At 27.9% G+C, this 17127-nt stretch overlaps 1 protein-coding gene across 3 annotated transcripts in view; it reads right to left on the reverse strand.

Moving 5' to 3' along the window:
- LOC129613904 (epsin-2) overlaps positions 1–17127 on the reverse strand; it is a 163115-nt gene that overhangs the window by 53030 nt on the left and 92958 nt on the right. Inside the window, exon 10 of one of the 3 annotated variants that reach the window (XR_008697348.1) lies at positions 5702–5736. The exons of the other annotated variants lie outside the window; for them this stretch is intronic. The gene's annotated coding sequence lies outside the window, so the exon portion shown is untranslated. The remainder of the gene's footprint in view (positions 1–5701; positions 5737–17127) is intronic. 3 annotated transcript variants of the gene reach the window in all.

Here is a 17127-nt window from a genome sequence, read left to right on the forward strand (position 1 = left end):
AGAAGTTTTGTAAACATATCTACGAACGGACGGAATGACGGACGGACGGACATACGGACATACGGACGTACGGAGTAAAAATAATAAGCACCTTTTTAAAAAATTATTTGGAAAAGTGCTAAAAACTACCGATTTGTAAAATTAAGAAGTAGTGGTGATTTTTGGTTAAACTCAGGAAAGTTAGAAGGGAACAGCGCTGCCAAAAGTTAAGGTTTATCTTCAAAATTACGGTTTTTTGGTCATATTTTTCGTGGAAAACTTCTAAGTCAGATTTTTAAAATTTTTAAATTTTACATGCAAAACTATCTTTAAAATTTCAAAAGTTTTTCAATTTCTCCATATTTTCCACAAATTACAAAAAACATTTTGACCAATTTAATAGGCAACTGAATTTTTGTATAAGAACAAAATTACGTCAAAAATTAGTGAAAAATTTCATTGAAATTAATTTGAGGATTCATTGAAATTAATTTTTATATTTTTACCGACCGCATTGTACATACCCTAGATGGCAAGTCATTGGTACCTGTGCCAAACTTGGCACGTTTCGAATTTTCTATGGAATGCTTGGAATTGAACATTTTTATATTTTTATTCTACTTATTCAAAAAATTTCGAAATTTTTTATGTATAAAAAATTTATCTTGGTTCGGGTAGCTGCCGTACGACTCGGAAAGTTAATTTTAAATATTTGGAAAAATAATAATTTAATTCATTCATGAACTCCGAAATTTATGAAACGCGGCAGTTGTGTGTCCAATTTCAGATCAGATATAACCCTGCAGTTTTTGTGGAATGATTTAAGAGGTTCTGGTAGCTGCCATACAACTCCAAAACAAAATTTTAAGTATTTAAAACATATTAAAACTAGATTCATGAAACTCGGCAGTCGTGTAGCCAATTTCAGATTAGATATAATCCTGAACTTTTGGTGATATGACTTGACATATTCGGGTGGCTGCCATACAACTCCAAAACAAAATTTCAAATATTTGGAAAAATATTAAAGCTAGATTCCTGAAATTTGGCAGTCTTGTGTCCACTTATAGGTCGGATATAATATCCGGGAAGTTTCTAATGAGTAGTTTAACAGGTTCGGGTAATTGCCATTTAATAATGAAAGCTAATTCTAGATATTTCAAAAACAAATTTTTAAATTCAGATTGTTAAAGTGTACGTTATTATTCTGTGATATAAAATTGAACTGATATAGTATTATTCATTGAAATAAAAATTATTTAATAATAACATACATACGTATGTGATGGCATCAAAGTTTGGATTTCGAGTTATCGGTGAGAACGAGATTCTCCATGGTATGGGAGTCTAAATAAATTACCTTTAGTAACCTGTCGGTCTGTCGGTTCTTGCTTGCAGGCTTGTATCTCAAGTTTGGCTGAACTTTTCTGGAAAGATCAGGGCTCAGAAATTGGTCTGGAGCCGATTTCACATTTTTTACAATATCTGCGGAACGAGTTGATGGAATTTCTTGAAATTTAATACTAGAGTTCTGGTTGTTACCAGAAGTTTCTAACGAATTTTTGTATAATTCCGACGACACAAAATGATACTCTCCTAAAAGCCAAATTTACATTTTTCTAGGAATGTTAACTAAATGCTTATTAGTGTTTTTAAATTTGTAAGGAACTGTTTAAAACGCATTTTCATTGTCTTCTGGAATACTTTTATTTATCTAAATAATACACATTGTAAATACATATTTTTTTTATTTTCATTTACTGAAGATGAAAAATTTAGAAATTTTAATGCAAGAATTGAATTAACTTAGCTAAAGCTAAATTAGAAAAAAATTAAAACTTAAGTTTAAATACTACAAAAATACAATAATCGACATTATAAGGATATCAAAAACATAAGAAATGGTGTAAATAAAAACGAAAAAATTTTGTTTTACTGAAATGATACCTTTTAAATTATATGAGTACAATATTACACCTTTCTATCTGGAACACTATCTTTAACTTATTTAATAAACGGACATGTTCGTTATATACGATCAGATTAAAATTGTGTGTGCATTTAGAAATGTTTACCGTCCGTCAGATCGCACAATAACTGAAGAATGAACAATGCAATCGACACCAAACTTGTTGTTTATCACAGGTTATTTCTTTTCCGCCAAGGATGGCTGCTATAGTTTTTGGACCAATTCGGAAAACGGGTTCGACTATCTGCGGAATGACATTTCTAAAGAATCATTTTTTTTTTTGGAAAAATGATGATTGTTGCCTATTTTCATTTCGAACTTTCTATATGAAAGTTAACTAAAACCCGAAAATTTTTATAATAAAAAGAAATTTGAAGGTGTATGAAAAGAAAACTCCTTTTTATTCGGAATAAAATACTTTTTATTTTTGCTAATATATTTCGTACGTTACATACGCACTTTATCAAAGCTGATTTTCTTCTAATTAGAAGATTTGATAAAGTGCGTATGTAGTCCACGAAATATATGTATTAGCAAACATAAAAAAGTATTTTATTCCGAATAAAAGGAAGTTTTTTTTCATACTCCTACAACCGTTGAACAATTTTTTGAAGAGATTTGAAGTTTTCTCAGCAATATATCAAAATATAAATTTTCATTTCAAAATTTTAACTATAATTTTTATTGAATATATTTTCAAGTTTTCTCAGCATTTTTTCGTACCGCCTGTTAGGATAGTTTAAACATTAATATAGTTTAAACATGAAAAATATATAGATATATGCACATATGTATTGTATAAGACATATGCATTGTGGGAGACATTTCATACATAATTAGCAAACTTGTTAATGTCAAATGTACATTTTATCAGGTTTGAAAAAATGGACAAAAATCAACTTAAACTTCGAAAAAAAATGCACTACTTTTTACAGTGTATTGTGCATATAATAAGGGAGATCATGTGATGAAAACAAATTTTGCATACCGAATTTTCGCTGGGAACGCACTTTTCTATTGTAGGGAAGTGTAAATAAGCTATTTTTAGCAACTTGTCGGTGTGTCAGCAAACTGTCGGTCTATCGATTTGCCTGTCTGTGTGTGCACGCATGTATCTCAAGTTCGGCTAAACCGATTTTCGTGAAATTTTATATGTGAGTTTGTTTTGGCTATGCCACGGATTGATCAACTTTTTGGATATATCAGGCCTTGGGAACTGAAGTTTTTCCGGGCCCATTTTAAATTTTTGCACATATAAAGAGAAATAACCGTCCAATTTTGTTGAAATTCAAATTTGGAGTGTTAAAACAATGAACATATAAATTTCAATGAGCGTTTTTTGGAACGATCAGGGCGCGAAAACCGAACTAGTGGCCAAATTTACTTTTTTTTATCATATTTATGTAACCAATTGATGAAAATTCTTGAAATTTGATATTTGAGTTCTAGTTGTTAACGTAACTAACTGAGAAGCATTTCAGGGAATTCGTATGGCACAAAACAAAGTTCTACTAAGAGTCAAATTTACATTTTTCTAGATATGTTATCTTAGATAAGCCTACTAATGCCCTGAAAATTGAAAAGAAGTTTTTAACAAGCATTTTTATAATATTCTGTAACTTTCACTTATCTAGACAATACATATTGCGGTCGGTTATGTGCTGACAACATCAGAGTTTTTTTTTCTTGTAGTGTAGCATTTATTGAAACTGAGCCTAGAAGGTTTTTTTAAATCAATTTTTTAATGTTTTAATAACACAGAAATTCTAGAATGTAAGCACCAGTAGAATAGAAAAAGTTTAAATTTTAACATTTTATAATTAAAAATTTGAAAGAAATTGAACTTGCGGAAGATTTATTATGATAAAAAGGGCCCTCTATAATTCCCATAAGAATCCGTGTAAATTCGTCAGCTGTGAACTGTAACTCTCTCTAATGATCCAGGCCTATATTTCTGTTAGTCGTGATGTATACCGACTAAAACGTTTTCGCTTGCTATTATTTACAATAGCTATACACAAAATTATATACGAATATGAAATTCAAAATTGTTTTTGAAACTCAACAGAGAAACGTTTCTGTTATATTATTTATAGTTGGATTGACTACTGATGGATAAATTATTTAGTTTGACTAAATTTTCCAAATTTTCCAAGCTCAACTTAGAATGTAAAGAGAACAGAAAGATAAAGAATATTATTTTTTTATGTTCTTAGCATTTTGTGTACTTCAAAAATACATAGATTTTTATTAAAAGAAGAATAGATTGGTGCTGATGCATAAAAAAACTCAGTAAATATTGGACAAGCTTGTTTTACCACAAAAATTAAGAACTTAGTTTCTAAATGTGTAATAAATGCGAAAATGGCGTTAATTCTAAACGACTGAGTTACTCGAATTAAACTTATAATGTGTGAGTTACGACGTTTCTTAAAAAATAAAACACATAAAATAATTTTTTTATTTATAGGTTTTTATAGAAATTTGGAAAAGTTAACAGTTTTGAAAAAAATAGCTGCCAAAAGTTAAAATTTTCTTAATTTTGGAAAGTAAAATTTTTCTCCTAAAAAATTAATTATTTATTAATTTCTAAGGAGATCCAAAATTTCCTTACTGCATTACAAAAATACTTAGTTAAAAGTTTAAACAGAAAAACACACTTTAATAATATTGACTTTGACAGTCATTTTGTCATTGTAACATTTGCCTATACAGCTTCACAGTAGATAAGTAAGACGCTATTTTCTAAGTCATTTTTAGAATTTTGAGGAAGACTTACTTTCAGACTGAAGGAAAATTGTAGGTCAAAATTTTTGAAAATTTTTAATTTGTCTCTTAGGTTTCTAAGGATATTTTCTAGGGATGCAACGATTTTTTTTAAAGTTATTATTAAATTTGTAAAATAACGGTTCTATTTCAAAAGTACAAGATTTATTAGGATATTACTTTTTTACTTATTTGAATAACATTTTTTCTTACCTTTAATATGGTAAAACAAACTATAAAGAATAGGTATCTCAATAGGTTTATATTTTCAAAAATTACTGTTTTAAGATATTATTGTAGAAAAATTTTATCTAATTTTTATTTCATATATTTGTTTTGAAATTTGTTTGATTTGATAACTTCATTACTTTTAAAAAATATAATCTTTTTTTCGAATTTTATCTTTTAAGGTCCACTTTGTCTTCAAAGAATATTTGTGGTAGAACAAAAGTTCATAAGCGTGTCATAGGATATGACATCATTAAGCAGGAAGCCATTATCTGCAACCACTTCTTCCACAGTGCGCTCATATTCTCTTAATGCGAATACACAGGGAGTTTCGCGTAAGGCTGCAAATAATTTCAAGGATTTTTATTCAATTTCTTGTTAAAAATTGAAAAAGGAGGGGGTGGGAACCGTTTGAACTTTGTTATGCGGAACGTCCTGTTTTAAATATTTTTATATAGTTGATTAAAAATAATTGAATCATTGTTTTTAATCAAATTTGTTAATAAATTAATAATTGTTTTTTTTTTGTTCTATTTTCAATGATTGTTATACTAGGTTTGCTGCACCATTATTTTCGCATATATTTTCGATTTTTTTAAGCATGTATATTAATATTGCATGCAATAAAATACTTACTAGCTGCGCAAACTCACAATGTTAAACTCACAAACTATTAAAATCATATTAATTCGTGCACTTAATTAAAAGAAAGCTTAAATGTATTATATAACTAGAAGAATGTTAAAAAAAAATGTTTACCATCATGATTTAAACACCGAAGCGTCCATTGTTTCCTAGAATTATAAAAGCAGTGCCAAAACATTTTTTATATCTCATATAAATCAAAATTTAGGTAAGGAATAAATAAAAATTTAGTTTGTTTAATAAATTAATTCTTAAGAAAGTTAAATGATTTGTTAAAAATGTAGTACGAAAATGTATACAATGAATATTTCCAGCTATGAAAGAAATGTTCATATATGTATGCATTTTTATAAACGGGCAGGGAGTGAAATACCGAATGATATGCAGTAAAATCTCCATATGTTTTCCCCTCTATAACGAGACCACCTTCTTAACTTGACCAGATTTTCATCGTCCTTGTACCAAGCCCTGTTTTTACATATAAAGAAAAAAATGGGACTTGATGCAAGGTGCACCTCTTTAAAGAGACCATCTCTACATTCTGTAGGTTGACCACAATTTTTTGTCATTTACATATTGCATATTAAAAAACACTCCATACATAAACCTTTATAAAAAAAAATTATTTTTGTTTTTATCTTCCCTCGCTTGTTTTGTTTCTACTTTCCTGCGTATTCTGTGTGTGTTGTTTTCCTCTAAAACAAATAACAACAAATGGCAGAATATGTGTAATTGAATATGGATGGACCATACCTTAATGAATATCATACTTCAAATTTTTGATAAAGTATTTGAATAAAACTGTTTGTTAATTGAAAGGAAATTTTGAAATTTTCAGCTATAATTTTTTTGTTAAAAACTACATTTTTTGAAAAATCAAGCCTACACATTCTATTTTTCTTATACGTAAAAAAAAGTGTTCCCCAAAAAAATTTTTGAAAGTGCTTATTAGTTACACGCTGTCCGTGCGTGTGTCCGTGTATCTCTTTACAAAACTTCTACACCTTTGAAGATAAAAAGCTAAAATTTTACAGATACATAGATACATAGACTAGAAACTTATTTCCGTAAAAGAAAATTTTTACCTATCCCCCCTCCCTTTAAAAGTAGAAACGCAAAACCCTAAAAATGATACTTTTTGACTATTTGTTGCAGTGAAACTATAAACATTTTTCAAATTTTGTAAACGCACATCAAATTTTTATATCGCACATATTTGAACTTTAAAAAAACAAAATAGCCGTTTTACCATTATCTAAAATCCGTCTTTCCAAATTTTTGATATCGTTTTTCTAGAGCCCGAGTTGTACAAATCTGAAATTTTAACAGCGATTAGACTTTAATAAATAGTTCATTTCCATTAAAAATTCCATGCCATTAAAAAATATATTATTTTTCTTAACTCACGAACTAACCCTTAAAATCGATTAGATTTTAAGTAATAGTTATTATTTAAAATCTAATCGATTAACAGCTCGAATTTAAGTAATATTTAAATTCAAGGTGTTAAAGCAATGAATCTATAAATTTTTTGGAAAGATCACGTCTCGAAGACTATGAATAAATCGCTCACCCTAAATGTGTGCAATCCTTGAAATAGTTTCATATATGAATGAAAGCAACTTTAATAGTGTAGTGGGTATACATAGATTTATACACAGTTTTTAAAAGCACTATTTTCACTTGTTGAAGGAAAAAGTACTACATTACAAGCCATTGCTTTGACCCAATTTTTTTTTAGTGATAGATATGTAATACTACTCATTCTTCCGAAACAGAAAAGAAAATTATTAATACACTCTCCTTATAGATTTCTACTGACCGAATTGCATACAATAAGAGACTTTATGTGATGGCAACAAATTTTGCATATAAAGAGAAATAATCAACCGATTTCATTGAAATATGTTAATATGTCGAGGTGTTGAAACAATGAATTTTTAAATTTTTTGTAAAGATCAGGCATGGGAAACTGATCTGGGACCCGATTTTACATTTTGTACCATATCCACGGAACGAATTGATGAAATTTCTTGAAATTTAGTATTTGAGTTCTGGTTGTTACCAAAAGTCACTGAGGAACTTTTCGTAAAATTCAGACGGCACAAATTGAAACTTTACTAAGAGCCATTAGAATCACGTTTTTCTAGGTATGTTTCTAGGTTTTCTATATCATTTTTACTAAACTAAACAATAGATATATATTGAGGACAGTTATGTGCTGATCACACGCAAATTTAATACACCCAATTTTCTTTTTACACTGTTTTTTTTTACACGATTTTGAAATAACACGGTTCACAAAAAGCAAAAAATATGTTTTTTTACACGAATTATTTATTCTAACACGATGTTCAAAAAAATTTTTGTACACCCAGTTATAAAAAAAAATATAACTGGGGAAATTCCCAGAATTGTTTTAGTCGCACTTTATATTTGTCTGTTTTTCAAGAAAACAATATTTGTTTTTTATAAGTTTTAGTGCCAATATAATTTCTGTTTGGATTTACTTATAACAAAAAGGAAATATTATTGCGTAAATTTAATATTAATATGTTTGAATTATATTTTGTTTATTATTTATTTTATACTTTTTAATCATAATATACCTGAACTGTATTTTGTTTTTAATAATAATATTGTACATTAAATATGTATATTTTTTTTTTCATTATAATAGTTGTTGGTTTTTAATATTATACTTTTTAGCACGGTTTTTAGGTCAACCGAAAACTCTTTTTTTGATCTTAGATGGGTTTTCAAAATTGTGGAACACGTCCTCAATTTTAATATGAGTAGCATGTCTTTTTTACACGTTTTTTTGTTTACACAGTTTTCGTTGGAACGTAAGTATGTATCTACCGTGTAAAAAAAGAGCTTGTACTACACTAGATCCTTGATTAACAACGGCGATGTGTTCTGGAAAACTACGTCGCAAGTCGAATCGTTGTTAGACAAGGTTTTTTTTTAAAATATGTTTGTATATTCATGCATATGAACATAAATACTTGCATATACATACAAGTTAAAAAATTTATATGTATATACATACACACATGCATAAAAAATTTGTACAGTTAAAATTTTGTACAATTTTAAACATATTTATGTATATTTATATAGGAATGTACTTAAATAAAATAATACAAATGAATTAATACATTTGTATATTATATATACCTTTGTATATGTACATATATATCTGCCTAGGTTCTAACCTAAAATAAATAAATATATTTACAACATACATACATATGTATGTACGTTTTTTATATGGCATATTTTATTCACATATGAATTTATTTTTATCACAAAAGAATCAAAAACAAAACTTAATAACAATCTGCAAAATATTTTCTTAATCTAAAAATGTAAAAACAAAATAATAAAGGTAACTAAATTCTAAAATTGAAATTCTAAATTCTAAAATAGAAATCATAAAATCTAAAACACAAATTGTTTTGTTCAGACAAAATGAATGTGAAGTTTTGTGCAATACATATGTACTCAGTATAAGATTGTCTTTTTTTGTTTAGAAACAATACAACCACAAATGCATAGATAATTAAAGTTTGTGGTTGTTTTGTTTTATTGAAAAAACAAAAAATAAGAAAACACATTTTCAAAAACGACTCAACTACAAATTATGAGCGTTATAAAATTTTTTTCTTCACATTTTTGAAAAAGCGACGTAACTGCAAAAAATGTCGTTATGTGAATTAGAAAATTTTAAAACAAAGACGTCGTAACTGCAAATCGGCGTATATCAGATGCGTCGTAAATCGATGACCTGGTGTACGTAGTATTAGTAGTAACATTTCAAAATAGTAAATTTCAAAATGTTACCGAAATGATAAATTTCAAAATTTCAAACCATCTTCGCTAAACTTTCACTAGGTAATGTTTAAGTTAAACAAAAATAATGCGAAAAAAATTTCAATAGTGTTTTACTCGTAATGCCAAAAATGTAAGCTTAATATTCTGACAGAAAACTTTAGATTTGATGAATAATGATTTTTTCCCAGTATACTTATTTTTGACTGCAATATTGCTGAAACATGTAACATACCACACATCACATGAATTACAATGACTTCACAAAAAACCCAGAAACACACATAAAAGATCTCAATAAATGTGGTTGCGGCAAGTGCAGTTTAACTTTAAATGTTCACAAATTAGGCAAATTTAAAGAGAAATTAATTATAATGAAGAGTGTTATCATAGAAAAGCAAGCAAGTAAGAGAACGCAGAGTAAAGTCTTTAATTTTGCGTGGGCGAGAAATGAAAGGGAATGAAGACGAAAAATTCAACCCGATTATGGTAAAGTTACTTCAAGTAGTTAAAGCAAGAAAAGGGTGCCCTATTTTAAGGAAAATTTCTTTAAATTCCTGAATTTGGAAATCGTTGTGGTTTAATACTTGTTTTTCATAAATATTATTACATTTTTTGGACTTTTAAAACGAAATACTAGTGTACAAAAATTGATATAAGGTACTACGAGTATAGACTTCTGAGAGCACGTAACAAAATACGAGATATTGATGAAATCCTTTCAAGCCCAGTAGACATTTGCATTTAAAATTTATTTATAATTTTTCAAATTTAAACTTTTCGGGAATGATATACAAAAGAAAGACAAATTAATAAATAAACCTATAATAAGTAGTAAGCTTATAATTGACATACCTAGAAAAATGTAAATTTGACTCTTAGTACAGTTTCGTTTTGTGCTACCCGAATTCCCTGAAATGCCCACCAGTTAGTTTTGGTCATTACCAGAACTCAAATACCAAATTTCAAGAAATTCCATCAATTCGTTCCGTAGATATGGCGAAAAATGTAAAACCAGGAACTTTTTTGTGATTTGTAAAAATAATAAATAATATTAAAAATAATAAATAATAGAAAAAATTCACAATGACTCAAACCACCGGGGTATAATTGAAAATTTTAATCAAATTAGAAAAGAATGGTTCTTCCCAAAAATTAAAGAAATAATCCATAAATTTATAAACAATTGCAATATATGCAATAAAGCAAAATATAATCGTCACTCACAAAAAACTAAACTACAAATAAGTAAAACTCCTGACGAACCTAATGACATTGTTTGCGGCGATGTTTTTTATTACTACAAACAAAGAAATTATTTAACTATTATAGATCTTTTTAGAACTAGATTTGTAATATTAAGAAAAACCAATAAACTTGTACTAGATAACGAATTTAATAGCCTTAATATGAGAGATTTTTGTAGGGAAGTAAATATCGAAGTTCATTTCACATCACCTAGATCCCACGCGGGCAACTCTGACATTCAGAGAGTTCATGGAACTGTTAACGAACATCTTAGAATGTTTGAAAAAACAAAATGCAAACTAAATACAATTCATCAAGTTTCTCTTGCGGTGGAAAAATATAATAGCTCAATCCACTCGACAATTGAAGTTTATTCAGGTCGGAAGCCGACGGGAAGACAATTAGTTAATAGATAATAATAATCGTAATATTCATCCTTCTAGAATTAAAAGGAAATTTAAATTCATTTCAGGTCAAAATACAACACCACAAGGTCAAACCTCAAATACAAACCCACAAGTATAAAATTTTTATTTTAACATTTTTGCTCCTGTTTATGAACTCTACACAAGCAATTTTGCGGTTAGAAAAACTTGACACTTAGAAGGGGTTTCAAATCCTTTAGTTACACGAAACTGCTTTAATACAAAATTACACCAAAATACTTCACGTAATAAACACAAATAACTTGCAAGAGACGCTGATAAAAATCGAACATTCTATCAACACATTTTTCAAAGGTCGTGAAGATCAATATAATATATTATTAAACAATTACAAACCCAAGTAAACAAAACATCTCATAACATAAAAAGACTTATAATACATAGAAAGAAACCAAGTTTGATTAATTTTTGGGAGTTGTACATTAAAATGGTTATTCGGCACTATGAATAACGAGGATCGAGCTGAAATCGATTAACATCTTCACCAGGTGGATCTAAATAACCATAATTCAATAGCAGCAATAAACCAACAAGTCAAAATTAACAACGACTTAGAAAATATCTTGAATACCCTTCAAAAACAAATGTCAGAAGATAAAATTCTTACTGAAAAGCTTTTTAATACTGTGACAGATAAAAACCGCCAATATATTAAACAAATTCGATTCTTACAAATCTTAATATCAGAAATCAAGAAATTAGCAAAATACAAGGTAACCTTTCATTCGCGAAACACGGAATTATGACTAATTCGATACTAACATGAGATGAGATAGAACATTATGAAATAGACTCATTTAAATATCACGAGATTAAAAGTTCAATATTTCAAAAGGATGAGAAACTAATTTTCGTTATCTCAATCCCAAATTTATCTGACCAATTAGGACAAAAAATTAAAATTTTACAAATACCTAACGATAAATTTGAAGAAATTTCTCTAATAAATTCGAATTTCATTACCCACAAAAATAAAAGTTTTATGGTTGAAAATAATTTGTAAGTAAAAAATTTAAAAATTGCTGACAAATGTATTCAAAATTTAGTTAAATCTAATATTAATAAATGTACTAAAAAAATTGAAAAAAATTTAAAAATTATCGAAATATCTTCCAACAATATATTAGCAAAAAACGCAGAGAACCTAATATTAAAGACCTCTGTTAATAATATTACTTATATTTAAAACAAAAATTATCTAATTACATTACAAATAAAAAAAATTATATATTTGAACATATCATGTTACCAAACTATCTAAATATAGAAGATGTAGAACTAAAAACAAACTTAAATGATGTCCACTTAAAACAAATTGAAAACATAAAAAAAATTTAAGAAATAAAAATGTCATTTGAAAACAATAACAAAATTTTATGTATACCAATTGTCATTTTGCCGACTATGGCATTAACTATACCGATTTTCTCTTTTGTAAAAGCTTATTCCGATTGTTCGAACTAAAAATGTATGTCATTGTATTTTCGTAGGAGTCAAATTAAATATATTTTGTTTGTTAGTTTAATTAATTTATTTAATACTTAAATAGTAAATTTGAAACCTATATGATACGTAACTTAACATAGGAAAATTATGAATTTTATAAATACATATAATTTCCCTGAGGGTATGTGTTATTTCAACTAAACAACAAAAAATTTAATCTGCACTTCAATATTAAATTCAATATTAAATTCAATGTTAAATTCAATTAAAATTTCAATGTTAAATATCAAATTTTGCTAACTGTTGTTTATATAATGGTTTGATAACTTTGTTAGTCAAGATGGGTTGTATGGTAACTTCTCATTAGACCAACAATTTTAGCACATATTTTCATTGTAATATATAGTCCGTTGTATCAATATTATGAAATATTAAAGTTTAGTTATGATCATATATTCAAAAAATTTAACTCTCGTGTTTAAAAGAGTAACAGTAGCGTTGACATGTGACCTGGTATCATAAAAAATTTATTTTATTTGAAATTATCTCAATTAACGTATGTTCATGTAAATAAAACCAAATTAATTTTTAAAGCATTATTTGGCAATTTTTTGAATCCCTTTGCTGTTCAACTTTATTAAAAGAAATTTTTGTATATACTCGTATATATGTACATACTTAGTAATTAAAGTATGTATATCATAAATTTTTTAAATTTCTAAAGTATTTTAGAACTTCTAGAACAGTTTTAAATTTTTTCTTGAGTATCCCAAATAAACCAAAAGATCAATATAACAAATAAAAATATTTCACTCGTTAAAAGCCGACTGAATAATACCCTGCTTGACAATCTAATAACTTTGACAATCTGAATTTAAAAAATTCTTTTTAAAATATTAAGAATTAACTTTGATTGCGAAATAGCAATTACTCGAACGTGTCAAATCACTCAATAGAAACATCACAGGTATTACGTCAGACCTGTAAATGAACACACGACTGTGAAGTTTTATGAACTTAGATGTAATATTTTCCCAAATACATAAAATTTTCTTTTGGAGTTGTGTGACAGCTACCCAAACCTGTCAAGTCATTCAACCAAAACTTCAGAAATATATCTGACCTGAAATTGGACACACAACTGTCGAGTTCATGAATCTAGCTTCAATATTTTTCTAAATATTTAAAATTTTTTCTTTGAGTTCTATGGCAGTCACCCGAACTTGTCAAGCCATTTCACCAAAAACTTCAGGGTTATATCTGACCTGAACTTGGACACACGTTTGCCGAGTTCCATAAATCTAAATTTGTTATTTTTCCAAATATTTAAAAATAACTTTCGGAGTTGTATGGCAGCTGGACCAGTGCAGCCGCTCAATTCAAATTTTCAGAATATATGTAAAACGTAATTGGGTACACCTTTACAAAATTTCATATTAATATTCCTATTACTTTTGAACCGTTGTCCGAATTTGTCCAATTATAATAGCAGCCGTCGTTGGTACAAAAGAAGACACTTATGAAAGTTTGGTGTCGATTGCATTATTCGTTTTTGAGTCATTGTGCGATCGGATGGACGGAGGGACATGTCTAAATCAATGCAGAATTTTACCCTGAGCAAGAATATATATACATGTCCATACCAGAGACGGCTCCTTCAAGTGTTTACGAACTCCATACCAAAGCAAAAATACCTACGAAGTGCAGGGTATAAAAATTAGTAAATCAAAATTTTTAGTATAAAATTGTTTAAATAATTTTTAAAACTACTAGCTTCATCGATTTTTCCTTTTTATTCATATATAACTTTGGCGTGATGGTCAAGGTCTTTGTTATATAACGTCGTATCGGTGCAAAAAAAAAAGCACACGCGATGATTTTGAGATTTGTCATCACGTTAAAATTGGTACCAATATTAATTGTTACGTCCAATGTTCCGGTAAAAACAAAATGTATTCAATTTCGAAGAAAAAATGTGTCCAAAATGTATGCGGTTTGGATAAAATACTAAGTCGTGTTATATTGTACAACTTAACTCATAATTAATATTAATTTTCTTTATTCAACAATTTGAGTTTTGTTATTTAGTTTTATTATTTAGTAAATTCTTTAGGAAATAACATAAAACTTCTATTACATTTTAATTTTAAAAGTTAAGATCAGAAATTATACGTTCTGTAACTGCTGAAGAAAGTTTTTTAATATGAGAAAAGAATGTATTCATATTTGAGCAAAATTTTTAAATGTAGCCAATTGTGGCATTTTAGCAGATTTAAGTATTTTTGTATCCACGATAAATATAAAGCAAAAATGTATCCAAATAGATACAATTGTATCCAAGTGGAAACGCTGATCACGTCTGAGACTACTGCAATAAAACATAGACGTGTTAGCATTTGCGTGCGATAGGACTACCCGAATATAATTACTAAAATTTTAAACAAAAAAAGGTACACGTTTGACAAATTTTTTTTAGGAAGATATGAGTCATAATGTCAAAAAAGAAAAATTTGACAAATTTTTATATACAAGGTGATTCAAAAAAGAGCGCAATATTATATGCCATCGTTCAGGGCATTAAACTAGAACTAGTTCAAAACTCAAACGTTACCGAAGTACAACTGATACAGTCAGACTGTAAGATTGACCGTTAACAAATGTTATTTTTGCTTCATAAATTTCGTTTGATCAATATATATTTTTTTTATTTTACTAAAATAAATCACTTAAATTTCACTGTTTAGAATTTACGTAAGCGGAAAAAGAAGAAAAAGAAAATATACAAAGAAAAAAATAAGAAAAAATAGACTAATTAAGGAGGAATGAATTAATAAAAAATTAATAAAATCATTAACTGTGCCATCTTTTTGCGATGTTTGTAGTAACAGTAATACAATAAGAGAATTGAAAGAAAATATCTCTCAATTAACAACATTTTCAGCAAACCTTTTCTTTATGCTAGCTGTGAAAATTCATCTCAGTTAATATGGATTTTGCAAAAAAAAATGTTTATGCCTTTAAATGCAGCCATTGTAATGTAGCTCGAATACTTTCCATAGTTTCTAGAAATTATAATATTGAATCAATTTTGCATGGTAGTTCTTTATATGCTCAAGTTACACTATCACATTAACTAAATTACTTCATTTAAACGAAAACATAGAGCATATATTAGCCACTAATAATAAACAAATCTAGGCTTTGTTTGATGATAAAATTTGTGAATGTGGGTTTCGAGCTGTTTTAATTTGTTTATTTATTTATTCAATTATTTGTCTAAAGAGAATGCATTTAATGAATGAATAGTTCATTTCTAACGAAATGAACTATTTGTTAATTTTCAAAGCTCCTAAAATTTTAAGCTTCTACAGGCTGGGGTCTAGAAGAAAAACGACGTCAAAAATTTAGAAAAAAAGGACTTTAGATAACGGTAAATTTAAACGGCCATTTTATTTTTCTAAAGTTTAACTATAGTATACCGCGCTAGAGGAAGCAAGCCACTGCCTTTCTGCATTTGCAAAATTTCAAAAATGCTTATGGTTTCATTGCAACAAATAGTTAAAAAAGGCCATTTTTAGGGTTTTGGGGGGGTATAACTTCTAGAGTGCGGGAGATAGGTAAAAATTTTGTTCTACGGAAATAAGTTTCTAGTAAAAATCTATGTACGTGTTAAATTTTAGCTTTCTATCTTCAAGGGTGTAAAAGTTTTGTAAACAAAAAATTTTTGGAAAAGTGCTAATTACCTTATATTCATATTCGAAATTATTTTAGAGATTGCATATATTTAGGATTAACGATTCATAATTTCGAAATGAAGCAAAAATAAATTTAAGGAGATGTTAACATAATGCTCGCTTTAAAGGGTTGATTGCGTAAGTAAAGAAAATAATTATATTTTTTAATGGCACGGAATTTAGCTTTTTGTGTTTATAGAAATTTGAAAAAGCTTGCGGTTTCGGAAATATAGGATGCCAAAAATTCAAATTTCACAAATTTCAAGAGGCTATAACTTGAAGTGAACTATTTGTTAATTTCTAAAATCGCCTAAAATTTGAAGCTTCTACAGGCTAGGGTCTAGAAGAAAAACGACATCAAAAAGTGAAAAAAAAGGACTTAAGATAACGGTAAATTTGAACTTTTTTCTAAAGTTTAACTATAGTATACCGCGCTAGGGGAAGCAAGCCGCCTTTCATTGCAACAAATATTTAAAAAAGGCCATTTTTAGGGTTTTGGGGGGTATAACTTCTAGAGGGGGGGAGATAGCTAAAAATTTTGTTCTACAGAAGTAAGTTTCTAGTAAAGATCTATGTACTTATTAAATTTCAGCTTTCTATCTTCAAGGGTGTAGAAGTTTTGTAAACAAAAAAGTGTCCACGGATGGTCAGACAGAGTAAAACTAATAAGCACTTTTTTTCAAAAAAATTTTGGAAAAGTGCTAAAAATGATGAAATATTACTCGAACGAATAGTATAACTTCTACTTCAATAAAGAAAAAAACTCCTTTGGCAGGAGGAGTAGATCGCTATATTTGAATGCAAAATATAACACTGAAAATTAAAATTAGTA

This window comes from Condylostylus longicornis, unplaced genomic scaffold (assembly GCF_029603195.1).
Source record: "Condylostylus longicornis isolate FDR11 unplaced genomic scaffold, ASM2960319v2 ptg000096l, whole genome shotgun sequence".
Classification (NCBI taxonomy): domain Eukaryota; kingdom Metazoa; phylum Arthropoda; class Insecta; order Diptera; family Dolichopodidae; genus Condylostylus; species Condylostylus longicornis.